Consider the following 14,798-nt stretch of genomic DNA (forward strand, 5'->3'; position numbering starts at 1 on the left):
TGAGAGGTCGTAGCTAGGTACAGACGCCTATAGGGAGAGGTTATTGTGTCTGTGTCTGTGTGTGTTTCTGTTTGTGTGTGTGTGTGTGTGTGTGTTTGTGTGTGTGCGCGTGTCCTCTGCCTTGCTGTCTCCTGGTCTTCTCTGTCTCCACTGTAAAGCCACACTACTCAGGGAGACTCAAATAAACAGATAGAAGCACCAACAACAACAGCAACAACAACAACAACAGCATGTGTAGCAACCCCCAACCATTAACTAACGGCAACTATACAGCTAAAGACAAAGACCAATCAGAACAAAGCATGTCAAAGAGAAAACTAAGTAATATATGTTATAAATATGTAATAATACTATATTGAAAGAGAAAATACTATTTATTAATTCCATGTATGCTGAGAGAGGAAAAAAAGATCTGTTTGGTTTGTATCTGTGAATATTCATGTCAAGGTGTATAGTAGATTAGTGATCTTTATGAGTTTCCTCAGACTTCTATGGGGAAGTCTTGAATAGAAGATGGCTAGTCTTTTAGCTAGGGGCTTCTCCTTTTCCCCAAAGATGACAATGGATTAATCAGTGATGGACCTCCAGTGTGTGTTGTGAGTAAGACAATCAATATGATGATGAATGTGGGAGATGTTTAGGGTACGTTACTATAAAGGGGACATAACAAAGAACCCTTTCCTGCTTTGAGATGGAGGGGGGACTGGGGTGAGAGGCCCTGGGTCTAAGATTTTGGGGTGCAAAAGCTTAAAGGTTTGTGTCTGTTTTTATGACCAAGTGGCAGTCACATTCTGAACAGTAACCAAATTAGAAAAATGCCTCATGTCCTGACAAATATACCTTCATATACATAATTGACTGTATTTATTTTGCATAAAATTCAAGTTGTATATTTTTGAGATTTTTGATGTTGTTTGGTTTTTGCATTGTTGTAAATTCTGTTGTCTGTGTTTTATAATCTAGCGTTTTCATTCAGAATATTGTCATTATCACGATGAGATTCCTTTTAAATGTAGCAGTTGAACGCGGTGGTATACAAAGGGAGGTTGACGGCCAGTCCAGTGCACAGAGAATCCGGTTCATGCTTTAGTCTCTAGACCCATCTCATCAGTCCAAAGTCATATATTATATTTCCCAGACCTGTCCTGCACATTTTCCCGTGTATTGATCTATTGAATAACACTGTGACATTATCATTTTACCAAATCTATACCAAATTAACAGCATTGTTTTACCAAATAATTAATATTTCCTCTCAATTTTATATTTAATGTTTTACACATTTAAAAAAAAAACACAGTACCACTGCAGATTCCACAAAAAGGGCACGGTCACAAAAGGGATATATTCTCTGTCTAAAGTAATATCTTTGTGCTGGACTGGTATGGGCCAACCCTCACCTCCTTTAAAACAACAAGTGTTCACATTGATCATGGAACCAGAACTGGACTCTAGCTCTCCTGAAGGGGAATGATCAAGCACTTTTTTCTACGACTTTATTTTTTTATTTTTAATAGTTGAGATGTGGTGTAGTTATGAATTCAAAGGATGGGGATGAATTCAACAACAACAACAACAACATCTCCCTTTTTTAAAGAAATTGGAATGATTCAGGGTTAATGTGGTATTTTGAACTGTATGACTTGTTCAGGTCAAATGTGACTGAGGGGTCTACAAATAAGGGGGCAAATCCTAACTTCAAATATATGTTTCCCTTTGACATCAATGCATGACTAAGATTACATCCCGATTCTTCTTCATTTTTTGCACAATCGTCGTGGATGTAAAAGCATAGGATTGGTGTAAGCATTGGCAAAAGAGAGTACATAAGTGCACACTTTTTTGGAGAAGGGTGGAGAATTGAGATTTGTCCTACGCGACAATTGGACATAATTAAGTAGAAGTTAGGATTTGGTCTGACATGACCTGCATCCACGCTGATCCATTTTATTTTTGAAATTCTATTCCAAAAGTTATATTTCTGCTGAATAAATTACATTGATATTGAAAGCTGACGTTGTAAACTGGTGTCATCAACTGAGTTTAAATATGGGGCCTGTCAGTCATGATTACAGATTACAGTGTAATGTATATGGTGTATTGATTGGAAAAGCCAAACTGGTCGCATGTGAATAACTTCTACTCATCAAGAGGTAGGCTTTCAGATGAAACATTCTTGAAGAAAAGCCTGAGAATAGATGGGTTAGTATTTTATTCACTTCAGCCTTGAGAATAGATGGGTTAGTATTTTATTCACTTCAGCCTTGAGAATAGATGGGTTAGTATTTTATTCACTTCAGCCTTGAGAATAGATGGGTTAGTATTTTATTCACTTCAGCCTTGAGAATAGATGGGTTAGTATTTTATTCACTTCAGCCTTGAGAATAGATGGGTTAGTATTTTATTCACTTCAGCCTGAGAATAGATGGGTTAGTATTTTATTCACTTCAGCCTTGAGAATAGATGGGTTAGTATTTTATTCACTTCAGCCTTGAGAATAGATGGGTTAGTATTTTATTCACTTCAGCCTGAGAATAGATGGGTTAGTATTTTATTCACTTCAGCCAAAACAATGTGAGGGAGGTACAATGATAGAATGGAATATATGATGTCATGAAATTCTTCACATGGTGCAGTCCAATGCGGATGTTCTTCACACTGCCTTAAACACATTTAGCTTTTCTTGGACACAGATTAAACCTAGTCCTGGACCTAAAAAGCCCATTCAATGGAGAATCTCTCTTCCATGACTAGGCTTAATATGTGTCCGGGAAACTGGATCCCTTCTGTCTCTACCCCCCTTCAGACTTATGGTGGTAGTACCTGTCTACTGTAGCACTGTGATCACTGACCAGGTGAACCCCCCCCAGAGCAGGGCTCTCCAACCCTGTTCCTGGAGAGCTACTGTCCTGTAGGTTTTCACTCCAACCCTGTTCCTGGAGAGCTACCCTCTTGTAGGTTTTAACTCCAACCCTGTTCCTGGAGGACTACTCTCCTATAGGTTTTCACTCCAACCCTAATTCAGCAAACCTGATTTAATAATTAGCTGGATGATAAGATGAATTTGGTTGGTTAGAACTGGGGTTGGAGAGAACCTACAGGAGGTTAGTTCTCCAGGAACCGGGTTGGAGTGAAAACCAGCAGGAGGGTAGCTCTCCAGGAACCAGGTTGGAGTGAAAACCAGCAGGAGCGTAGCTCTCCAGGAACCAGGTTGGAGTGAAAACCAGCAGGAGGGTAGCTCTCCAGGAACAGGGTTGGAGAGCCCTACCCCAGATTGATACTGTCATCTGTTTAAACTGAGTAATGGTCATGAGTTGTGTCACATAGAACCCTGCAGGCAAATTTACCTTTCTAGGAACTCTGTGAAATTACTGAGTTCGTTTGCATGCGATATCATCTGGGGCGTATTCATTACGCTGATTCTGTTGCAAAACGTTTCCTAAACGGAAGCAAACGGAACGAAACTGGGAGGGACCTACCTGAATTTGTCCAATAGAAACTCTCATTTGGACTAATGATTTCACCCCTGTAGTGGCCATTACTTAATTTCTAATGACTTGTCTCTTGGTTCTCAGTATCACCTGAGATGACAGGATACAACAGAAAACTCTTAGGGGGTGTGTCCTAACTACAAGGTAAATCAACTTTCAGTTATGCACTAATATCAATGGGACGGTTTATCAGACGGAGATTTAGGGCTCTGTTCAATCTGGAAAGCTGAAGCGTTACAGATTCCACGATAGAAATGTTAAGGTCATTTCCGATTGAGCCGACGTATCAGTGCATTTGGAAAGTATTCGGACCTCTTGACTTTTTCCACATTTTGTTGTTACGTAACAGCCTTATTCTAAAATGGATTAAATAGTTTTTTTTCCCTCATTAATCTACACACAATACCCCATAATGACATCAGACCCTTTCCACAGTACTTTGTTGAAGCACCTTTGGCAGCGATTACAGCCTCAAGTCTTCTTGGGTATGACGCTACAAGCTCAGCACACCTGTATTTGGGGAGTTTCTCCCATTCTTCTCTGCAGATCCTCTCAAGCTCTGTCAGGTTGGATGGGGAGCGTCACTGCACAGCTATTTTCAGGTCTCTCCAGAGATGTTAGATCGGGTTCAAGTCCGGGCTCTGGCTGGGCCACTCAAGTACATTCAGATACTTGTCCCAAAGCCACTCATGCGTTGTCTTTGCTGTGTGCTTAGGGTCATTGTCCTGTTGGAAGGTGAACCTTCGCCCCAGTCTGAGGTCCTGAGTACTTTGCTCCGTTCATCTTTCCCTCGATCCTGACTAGTCTCCCAGTCCCTGCCGCTGAAAAACATCCCCACAGCATGATGCTGCCACCACCATGTTTCACCGTAGGGATGGTATTGGCCAGGTGATGAGTGGTGCCTGGTTTCCTCCAGACGTGAAGCTTGGTATTCAGGCCAAAGAGTTCAATCTTGGTTTCATCAGACCAGAGAATCTTGTTTCTCATGGTCTGAGTGTCCTTTAGGTGCCTTTTGGCAAACTCCAAGCGGGCTGTCATGTGCCTTTTACTGAGGAGTGGCTTCCGTCTGGCCACTCTACCATAAAGGCCTGATTGGTGGAGTGCTGCAGAGATGGTTGTCCTTCTGGAAGGTTCTCCCATCTCCACAGAGGAACTCTGGATCTCTATCAGAGTGATCATCATGTTCTTGGTCACCTCCCTGGCCAAGGCCCTTCTCCCCCGATTGCTCAGTTTGGCCAGGCGGCCAGCTCAATGAAGAGTCTTGGTGGTTCCAAACTTCTTCCATTTAAGAATGATGGAGGCCACTGTGTTCTTGGGAATGTTTGGTGCCCTTCCCCAGATCTGTGTCTCGACACAATCCTGTCTGGGAGCTCTACGGACAATTCCTTCGACCTCATGGCTTGGTTTTTGCTCTCACATGCACTGTCAACTGTGGGACCTTATATAGATATGTGTGTGCCTTTCCAAATCATGTCCAATCAATTGAATTGACCACAGGTGGACTCCAATCAAGTTGTAGAAACATCTAAAGGATGATCAATGGAAACAGGATGCACCTGAGCTCAATTTCAAGTCTCATAGCAAATGGTCTGAATACTTATGTAAATATGGTATTTTTAAAAACCTGTTTTTCGTTTTGTCATTATGGGGTTGATGAGGATTTTTATTTATTTAATCCATTTTAGAATAAGGCTGTAATGTAACAAAATGTGGAAAAGTGAAGGGGTCTGAATACTTTGCGAATGCACTGTATTGCAGTCTTCGCTAAAGCAGGAACATTGCCTTTAAATTTCAATCACGCTGTAAAGCTGAACTTCCACGATGCGGATTGAATAGAGCCCTAAGCCTTATCCATTGTCTTTTTAGTCCAAAATCTCCATTGTCTTTTTAGTCCAGAATCTCCATTGGCTTTTTAGTCCAGAATCTCCATTGGCTTTTTAGTCCAGAATCTCCATTGGCTTTTTAGTCCAGGACTAGGCTAAATCGGTGTCTGGGAAACCAGCCCTAAGTGAACATTTGATTTAAAGCTAGAATCCTTAGGTGAAACAATAACAAAGCGGTTCCCTGCCTCTGTTTTGGTAAAAAGGTGAGGGACGGGCCTGGAGAAATGTAACCACTCAAATTCATAGACGGAGCCGCTCCATGATATCAAAATGATAGTTTTAACCATGTTTTGAGGCTTGACAGTGTTTGTTTACATTTACATTGTTTACAAACATTGGAGTAAACAAGCTTTTAGGTTCTGATGGAGTATGACAGTTGAACTAAGCTCATGAGACATTTAGAAGTTCTATTCTTCAACAATAAATGGGTACTGTATATATCATTAATTTAAAGTCCAAAAATGTATGTAGCAACTAAGAATTCTAGCTTTAAGTTAGGATTCACCCCTTATAAAAAAGGGTTTGTCTCCTGTAGGATAACTATTTATTGTTTTAGGTAGAACCCTTCCACTTACAGAACCCTTTCAGAGTGTAGCCAGCCTGTACTCTCCCCTGTCATGGACTCTAAATACAAACAGTATAGTCAGTCACTCTCAAGGAGACTTTTGCCTTCACACTCTCCAGCAGTAAATACTGTATTCTTTTCATTTCAGCTCTATACAAATTCTCCCTTCAGAAAGCAGATCAACCGTGGATTGTTTTAGTTTTAGTTATCTATCTGGGTCTGTAGAGATCGCTATGGCACCCTATTCCCTATATAGTGTACTACTTTTGACAAGGGCCCATAGGGGATAGGGTGGTATTTGGGACACAAGCTATGTGTCCTCAAGACACTTGTTTCTGTCTCTTTTGAGTTGTGTCCCGTCCACCCCCACTCTGACCCCACCACACAGTGGAAATGGTTTTGGGTTCAGTATGCGGTTGCTTATTTTTGTACCTCAGAACACTGTGTCAGTAATTGTGGTAAAACAATTGTTATCATTATTGTCTTTCTTTTTTTGGAGCAGAGAGCCAATGACTTGTTTTTGAATTGGGTATAACATGTAGCCTGGTCCAAGATCTGTTTGTGCTTTCATGTCAACTCCTTGTCCTGCTAATGTTTGGTATGACAAGGAGTTGACCTGTTAGCACAAACAGATCTGGGGCCAGGTTATAAAACATGCATAAGTCCTTTGTTTTCTCTGGCATGCTTTAACTTAAATAATAATGTGTACATACTGTTTTATAACTACTGTCTTAACATGTTTTGAAGATGAAGAAAGTTCTTAATAAACCTGAGATATATTTCTCTATTTACTTCTTTGTTGGTCCTGATTTCTGCTCAGCTGTCTACGATCAAAAGAGTGTATTCTTTACTTTTAAAGTTACGTAACGTAAAATCAATGTCCGTTTCTGGTTTATATTTAATTTACTTTTAAACGTTTGCTTTTTTGGTCCTGCTTTCTGTTCAGCTGTCTATGATCAAAAGCCTTTACTTCTAATTTTAGCACGTTTTAATTACACACTATGAACATGAACCCACTAATGTTTGAATTATACACCATGAATATGAACCCCCTAATGTTTGAATTATACACCATGAATATGAACACCCTAATGTTTGAATTATACACCATGAATATGAACCCCCTAATGTTTGAATTATACACCATGAATATGAACCCCCTAATGTTTTAATTATACACTATGAACATGAACCCACTAATGTTTGAATTATACACTATGAACATGAACCCCCTAATGTTTGAATTATACACTATGAACATGAACCCCCTAATGTTTTAATTATACACTATGAACATGAACCCCCTAATGTTTTAATTATACACTATGCACATGAACCCCCTAATGTTTTAATTATACACTATGAACATGAACCCCCTAATGTTTGAATTATACACTATGAACATGAACCCCCTAATGTTTTAATTATACACTATGCACATGAACCCCCTAATGTTTTAATTATACACTATGAACATGAACCCCCTAATGTTTTAATTATACACTATGAACATGAACCCCCTAATGTTTGAATTATACACTATGAACATGAACCCCCTAATGTTTTAATTATACACTATGAACATGAACCCCCTTGACTTATTTTAACCCCAATTGACGAGGAATGATGTCATGAGTTTTATCATACATAGCAGAGCATATGAGCGGAGCGGAGCGGAGCGGAGCGGTGAGAATCTCAGCTCCTCGCTCACGGAGCTGTTCACCCCTCCGCTCCCCCCGCTCAAAGCCACATCAGGCCAGTCCGCTCATTATCGCTCAGCGCTCAACGCAGTTTGCATCGCGCTCCACTCAAATCGCCCCCCGCTCACTCCAAAAAAGGAACAAAATCTGCATGTATTTCACTTTTAGCTTAAACCACAGCCTTACTTTATCTCCCCGGATTATCCATTCTGTCTTGAAACGGGGATCTAACACTGACGCTAAAATGAGATGTTAATCAGTATAGTATATTCCATAGCGAATTGACACGTTGTTTGCCAATGTTTCTGCAAAAGCAGCGATGCACATTGGAAGTGCAGCGTGAGTGTAATCGGTGAGCAGGGATTTGATTTATGTGACAGCAGGGAGGATCATCCCCAGGTTCCCCAGCTCCTTCTGCATTTTGTCTGTGAGATCTGCTAGTGGTGTCAGCACACTGACAAGGTGCGTCAGCTGCCGTACTTGATTCAGGGTGATGTTTGCAACATTAGACTTGAGTTTGTTTTGCCATAACGGGTCTTTTTGGAACAACCGGATGAACGACTGAATCATCCGCAGCTGGCTGCTCCATCGAATGGCGCAGGCATTTGTGGGGCGGACACCTAATTGGTCGGTTTCCTCTGTGCTCTTGCGTACACTTTTCACCAGGTGCCCGACTTTCACTAACAGCCTATTAATGTTGTCGTGCTCGTTAAAGGCGTTTTTGGTCGCCAGCTGAAGCATGTGAATGGGGCATCTCAGATGTAAATTTGACAAAGTAAAGTACTGATTTATCATAGTTTCTTGGGGGGGTGTAGCCCGTTTGAGCTGCGCTGGCGAAGTGTTGCATCCCTTCGCGTTCTCCTTTACTCAGCGGTTCATAGTCCATGAAAATCATTTCAAAAAAAATGCTACATCCAGCTCTCTTTTTCTCTCCCTTGTTATGGTTGGGCCTTTGTGTGCAGTGAATAAACTTTTGAATTCCTCAACCTTTTTCTCTTGTTGCTGCTGCTGCTCCTCTCGCTCTATAAAATACAAATTCATGGATGACACAAATTAAATTAAACAGATGGATTCTGGGTCAGGCTTGAGCATGCTTCAGACTCGTGGTGTGAGCGAGCGAAATTGGAGAGGGACATAGGACGACGCTCCGTCCTTTTAAAAATGCGGCTCTGCGCTCTGTTCAAAATCCGTCCGCTCCCGCTCCACTCCGCTCATATGCTCTGATACATAGTATATAGTGTGTGACATGGGCTAAAGGAAAGTCCATTCACAGTCTAAGCACATACAAGCCATTCAGATTTTTAAAATGCTATTACACTTAAGAACACACTATCCAGACTGACTGCCACAACTTCTTCAAACATGAATGAGGTGTCATTGTTTGACAGTCAGTTGTGGTTTCTGTGGTCAGAAATGGCACGGCCTGTAAACCAATACCATGGGTGTGAATCAGGAAGTCAAATTCAAAGATTAAGAGAGGAAGTGCGGTAGAGCGTGTCAAATATCATTTTGAGAAATCCTTGACATGTTGCATCACTGGCAATTCTGTTGCTGGTTTGGTTCTGTGATATCCATAACACTGAAGACCCAGTCTGCATCCAAAATGGCACTCTATTCCCTATATAGTGCACTACTTTTAAAGGAAGTGGGGCAATAATCAAGTAAATTCCTTGTGACTTCACAATACGATGAGCCGGGATAAAGGAACTTTCTCACATCTGAAAGTCCATGAAATGTAAGCAGGCTTGACGTCACAGGATATTGGATTGACAATATTAAGAAATGATAGAATAGAACCAAAACGTCTATTATTTCACCTGAGGAAACAACACGCTTACTGTCCATTTACCTGCCACCCTAGACCCACTTCAATTTGCTTACCGCCCCAATAAATCAAATCAAATCAAATCAAATTTTATTGGTCACATGCGCCGAATACAACAGGTGCAGACATTACAGTGAAATGCTTACTTACAGCCCTTAACCAACAGTGCATTTATTTTTAATACAAAATTAAAATAAAACAACAACAAAAAAGTGTTGAGAAAAAAAAGAAAAAAAAAAGAGCAGATGTAAAATAAAGTGACAGTAGGGAGGCTATATATACAGGGGGGTACCGTTGCAGAGTCAATGTGCGGGGGCACCGGCTAGTTGAGGTAGTTGAGGTAATATGTACATGTGGGTAGATTAAAGTGACTATGCATAAATACTTAACAGAGTAGCAGCAGCGTAAAAAGGATGGGGTGGGGGGGGCAGTGCAAATAGTCCGGGTAGCCATGATTAGCTGTTCAGGAGTCTTATGGCTTGGGGGTAGAAGCTGTTGAGAAGTCTTTTGGACCTAGACTTGGCACTCCGGTACCGCTTGGCGTGCGGTAGCAGAGAGAACAGTCTATGACTAGGGTGGCTGGAGTCTTTGACAATTTTGAGGGCCTTCCTCTGACACCGCCTGGTATAGAGGTCCTGGATGGCAGGAAGCTTTGCCCCAGTGATGTACTGGGCCGTACGCACTACCCTCTGTAGTGCCTTGCGGTCAGAGGCCAAGCAGTTGCCATACCAGGCGGTGATGCAACCAGTCAGGATGCTCTCGATGGTGCAGCTGTAGAATTTTTTGAGGATCTGAGGACCCATGCCAAATCTTTTTAGTCTCCTGAGGGGGAATAGGCTTTGTCGTGCCCTCTTCACGACTGTCTTGGTGTGTTTGGACCATGATAGTTCGTTGGTGATGTGGACACCAAGGAACTTGAAGCTCTCAACCTGTTCCACTACAGCCCCGTTGATGAGAATGGGGGCGTGCTCAGTCCTCTTTTTTTTTCCTGTAGTCCACAATCATCTCCTTTGTCTTGGTCACGTTGAGGGAGAGGTTGTTGTCCTGGCACCACACGGCCAGATCTCTGACCTCCTCCCTATAGGCTGTCTCATCGTTGTCGGTGATCAGGCCTACCACTGTTGTGTCGTCGGCAAACTTAATGATGGTGTTGGAGTCGTGCCTGGCCATGCAGTCATGGGTGAACAGAGAGTACAGGAGGGGACTGAGCACGCACCCCTGAGGAGCCCCCGTGTTGAGGATCAGTGTGGCAGATGTGTTGTTACCTACCCTTACCACCTGGGGGCGGCCCGTCAGGAAGTCCAGGATCCAATTGCAGAGGGAGGTGTTTAGTCCCAAGATCCTTAGCTTAGTGATGAGCTTAGAGGGCACTATGGTGTTGAATGCTGAGCTGTAGTCAATGAATAGCATTCTCACGTAGGTGTTCCTTTTGTCCAGGTGGGAAAGGGCAGTGTGGAGTGCGATAGAGATTGCATCATCTGTGGATCTGTTGGGGCGGTATGCAAATTGGAGTGGGTCTAGGGTTTCTGGGATTATGCTGTTGATGTGAGCCATGACCAGTCTTTCAAAGCACTTCATGGCTACAGACGTCAGTGCTACGGGTCGGTAGTCATTTAGGCAGGTTATCTTAGAGTTCTTGGGCACGGGGACTATGGTGGTCTGCTTGAAACATGTTGGTATTACAGACTCAGTCAGGGACATGTTGAAAATGTCAGTGAAGACACTTGCCAGTTGGTCAGCACATGCTCGGAGTACACGTCCTGGTAATCCGTCTGGCCCAATAGATCCACAGACGATGCAATCGCCATCACACTGCACACTGCCCTATCCCATCTGGACAAGAAGAATACCTACAGTGGGGGAAAAAAGTATTTAGTCAGCCACCAATTGTGCAAGTTCTCCCACTTAAAAAGATGAGAGAGGCCTGTAATTTTCATCATAGGTATACGTCAACTATGACAGACAAAATGAGGAAAATAAATCCAGAAAATCACATTGTAGGATTTTTAATGAATTTATTTGCAAATTATGGTGGAAAATATGTATTTGGTCAATAACAAAAGTTTCTCAATACTTTGTTATATACCCTTTGTTGGCAATGACACAGGTCAAACATCTTCACAAGGTTTTCACACACTGTTGCTGGTATTTTGGCCCATTCCTCCATGCAGATCTCCTCTAGAGCAGTGATGTTTTGGGGCTGTCGCTGGGCAACACGGACTTTCAACTCCCTCCAAAGATTTTCTATGGGGTTGAGATCTGGAGACTGGCTAGGCCACTCCAGGACCTTGAAATGCTTCTTACGAAGCCACTCCTTCATTGCCCGGGCGGTGTGTTTGGGATCATTGTCATGCTGAAAGACCCAGCCATGTTTCATCTTCAATGCCCTTGCTGATGGAAGGAGGTTTTCAATCAAAATCTCACGATACATGGCCCCATTCATTCTTTCCTTTACACGGATCAGTTGTCCTGATCCCTTTGCAGAAAAACAGCCCCAAAGCATGATGTTTCCACCCCCATGCTTCACAGTAGGTATGGTGTTCTTTGGATGCAACTCAGCATTCTTTGTCCTCCAAACACGACGAGTTGAGTTTTTACCAAAAAGTTATATTTTGGTTTCATCTGACCATATGACATTCTCCCAATCCTCTTCTGGATCATCCAAATGCACTCTAGCAAACTTCAGACGGGCCTGGACATGTACTGGCTTAAGCAGGGGGACACGTCTGGCACTGCAGGATTTGAGTCCCTGGCGGCGTAGTGTGTTACTGATGGTAGGCTTTGTTACTTTGGTCCCAGCTCTCTGCAGGTCATTCACTAGGTCCCCCATGTGGTTCTGGGATTTTTGCTCACCGTTCTTGTGATCATTTTGACCCCACGGGGTGAGATCTTGCGTGGAGCCCCAGATCGAGGGAGATTATCAGTGGTCTTGTATGTCTTCCATTTCCTAATAATTGCTCCCACAGTTGATTTCTTCAAACCAAGCTGCTTACCTATTGCAGATTCAGTCTTCCCAGCCTGGTGCAGGTCTACAATTTTGTTTCTGGTGTCCTTTGACAGCTCTTTGGTCTTGGCCATAGTGGAGTTTGGAGTGTGACTGTTTGAGGTTGTGGACAGGTGTCTTTTATACTGATAACAAGTTCAAACAGGTGCCATTAATACAGGTAACGAGTGGAGGACAGAGGAGCCTCTTAAAGAAGAAGTTACAAGTCTGTGAGAGCCAGAAATAGAAATCTTGCTTGTTTGTAGGTGACCAAATACTTATTTTCCACCATAATTTGCAAACAAATTCATAAAAAATCCTACAATGTGATTTTCTGGAAAAAAAATGCACAATTTGTCTGTCATAGTTGACGTGTACCTATGATGAAAATTACAGGCTTCTCTCATCTTTTTAAGTGGGAGAACTTGCACAATTGGTGGCTGACTAAATACTTTTTTCCCCCCACTGTATGTAAGAATTTTGTTCATTGACTATAGCTCAGCATTCAACACCATAGTACCCTCCAAGCTCATCATTAAGCTCGAGGCCCTGGGTCTGAATCCCGCCCTGTGCAACTGGGTCCTGGACCCCCAGGTGGTGAAGGTAGGAAACAACACCTCCACTTCGCTGATCCTCAACACTGGGGCCCCACAAGGGTGCGTGCTCAGCCACACCCTGTAATCCCTGTTCACCCATGACTGCGTGGCCAAGCACACCTCCAACTCAATCATCAAGTTTGCAGACGACACAACAGTAGTAGGCTTGATTACCAACAATGACGAGACAGCCTACAGGGAGGAGGTGAGGGCTCTGGGAGTGTGGTGCCAGGAAAATAACCTCTCACTCAACGTCAACAAAACAAAGGAGATGATCGTGGACTTCAGGAAACAGAAGAGGGAGTACCCCCCCTATCCACATCAACAGGACCGCAGTGGAGAAGGTGGAAAGCTTCAAGTTCCTTGGCGTACACATCACTGACAAATTGAAATGGTCCACCCACACAGACAGTGTGGTGAAGAAGGCGCAACAGCGTATCTTCAACCTCAGAAGGCTGAAGGAATTTGGCTTGGCACCTAAAACCCTCACAAACTTTTACAGATGCACAATTGAGAGCATCCTGTCGGGCTGTATCACCGCCTGGTACGGCAACTGCACCGCCCGCAACCGCAGGGCTCTCCAGAGAGTGGTGCGGTCTGCCCATAGCATCACCGGTGGCAAACTACCAGCCCTCCAGGACACCTACAACACCCGATGTCACAGGAAGGCCAAAAATATCAATAAAGAACAACAACCACCCGAGCCACTGCCTGTTCACCCCGCTATCATCCAGAAGGCGAGGTCAGTACAGGTGCATCAATGCTGGGACCGAGAGACTGAAAAACAGCTTCTATCTCAAGGCCATCAGACTGTTAAATAGCCATCACTAGCACATTAGAGGCTGCTGCCTACATACACTACCGGTCAAACGTTTTAGATCACCTACTCATTCAAGGGTTTTTCTTTATTTTTTACTATCTTCTACATTGTAGAATAATAGTGAAGACATCAAAACTATTAAATAACACATGGTCAAATTGCTGCAAAGAAACTACTACTAAAGGACACCAATAAGAAGAAGAGCCTTGCTTGGGCCAAGAAACACGAGCAATGGACAATAGACCGGTGGAAATTTGTCCTTTGGTCTAGAGTCCAAATTTGAGATTTTTGGTTCAAACCACTGTGTCTTTGTGAGATGCGGTGTGGGTGAACGGATGATCTCCACATGTGTATTTCCCACCATAAAGCATGGAGGAGGAAAACCAGCCAACAAGTGCTCAGCATATGTGGGAACTTTTGGAAAAGCATTTCAGGTGAAGCTGGTTGAGAGAATGCCAAGAGTGTGCAAAGCTGTCATCAGGGCAAAGGGTGGCTATTTGAAGAATCTCAAATATAAAATATATTTTGATTTGTTTAACACTTTCTTTGGTTTCTACATGATTCCATATGTGTTATTTCCTAGTTTTGATGTCTTCACTATTATTCTACAATGTAGAAAATAGTAAAAATAAAGAAAAACCCCTGAATGAGTAGGTGTTCTAAAACTTTTGACCGGTAGTTTACATAGATTTGAAATCACTGGCCACTTCAAAAAATGAACACTAGTCACTTTAATCATGTTTACATATCTTACATTACTCATCTCATATGTATATACTGTATTCTATACTATTCTACTGTATCTTAGTCTATGCTGCTCTGACATTGCTCGTCCATATATTTATTTATATATTCTTAATTCCGTTGCTTTACTTAGATTTGTGTGTATTGGGTATATGTTGTGAAGTAGTTAGATATTACTTGTTAGATATACT

General features: G+C 42.5%; 1 long non-coding RNA gene across 1 annotated transcript; it reads left to right on the forward strand.

Moving 5' to 3' along the window:
- Positions 1-3,190: 3,190 nt before the first annotated feature.
- Positions 3,191-6,729, forward strand: LOC121587277. The gene is made up of 2 exons (XR_006004035.2): positions 3,191-3,617; positions 5,970-6,729. It is a non-coding gene; the product is annotated as an uncharacterized LOC121587277 (long non-coding RNA).
- Positions 6,730-14,798: the final 8,069 nt, after the last annotated feature.

Source organism: Coregonus clupeaformis, chromosome 18 (assembly GCF_020615455.1).
Source record: "Coregonus clupeaformis isolate EN_2021a chromosome 18, ASM2061545v1, whole genome shotgun sequence".
NCBI classification, from domain to species: domain Eukaryota; kingdom Metazoa; phylum Chordata; class Actinopteri; order Salmoniformes; family Salmonidae; genus Coregonus; species Coregonus clupeaformis.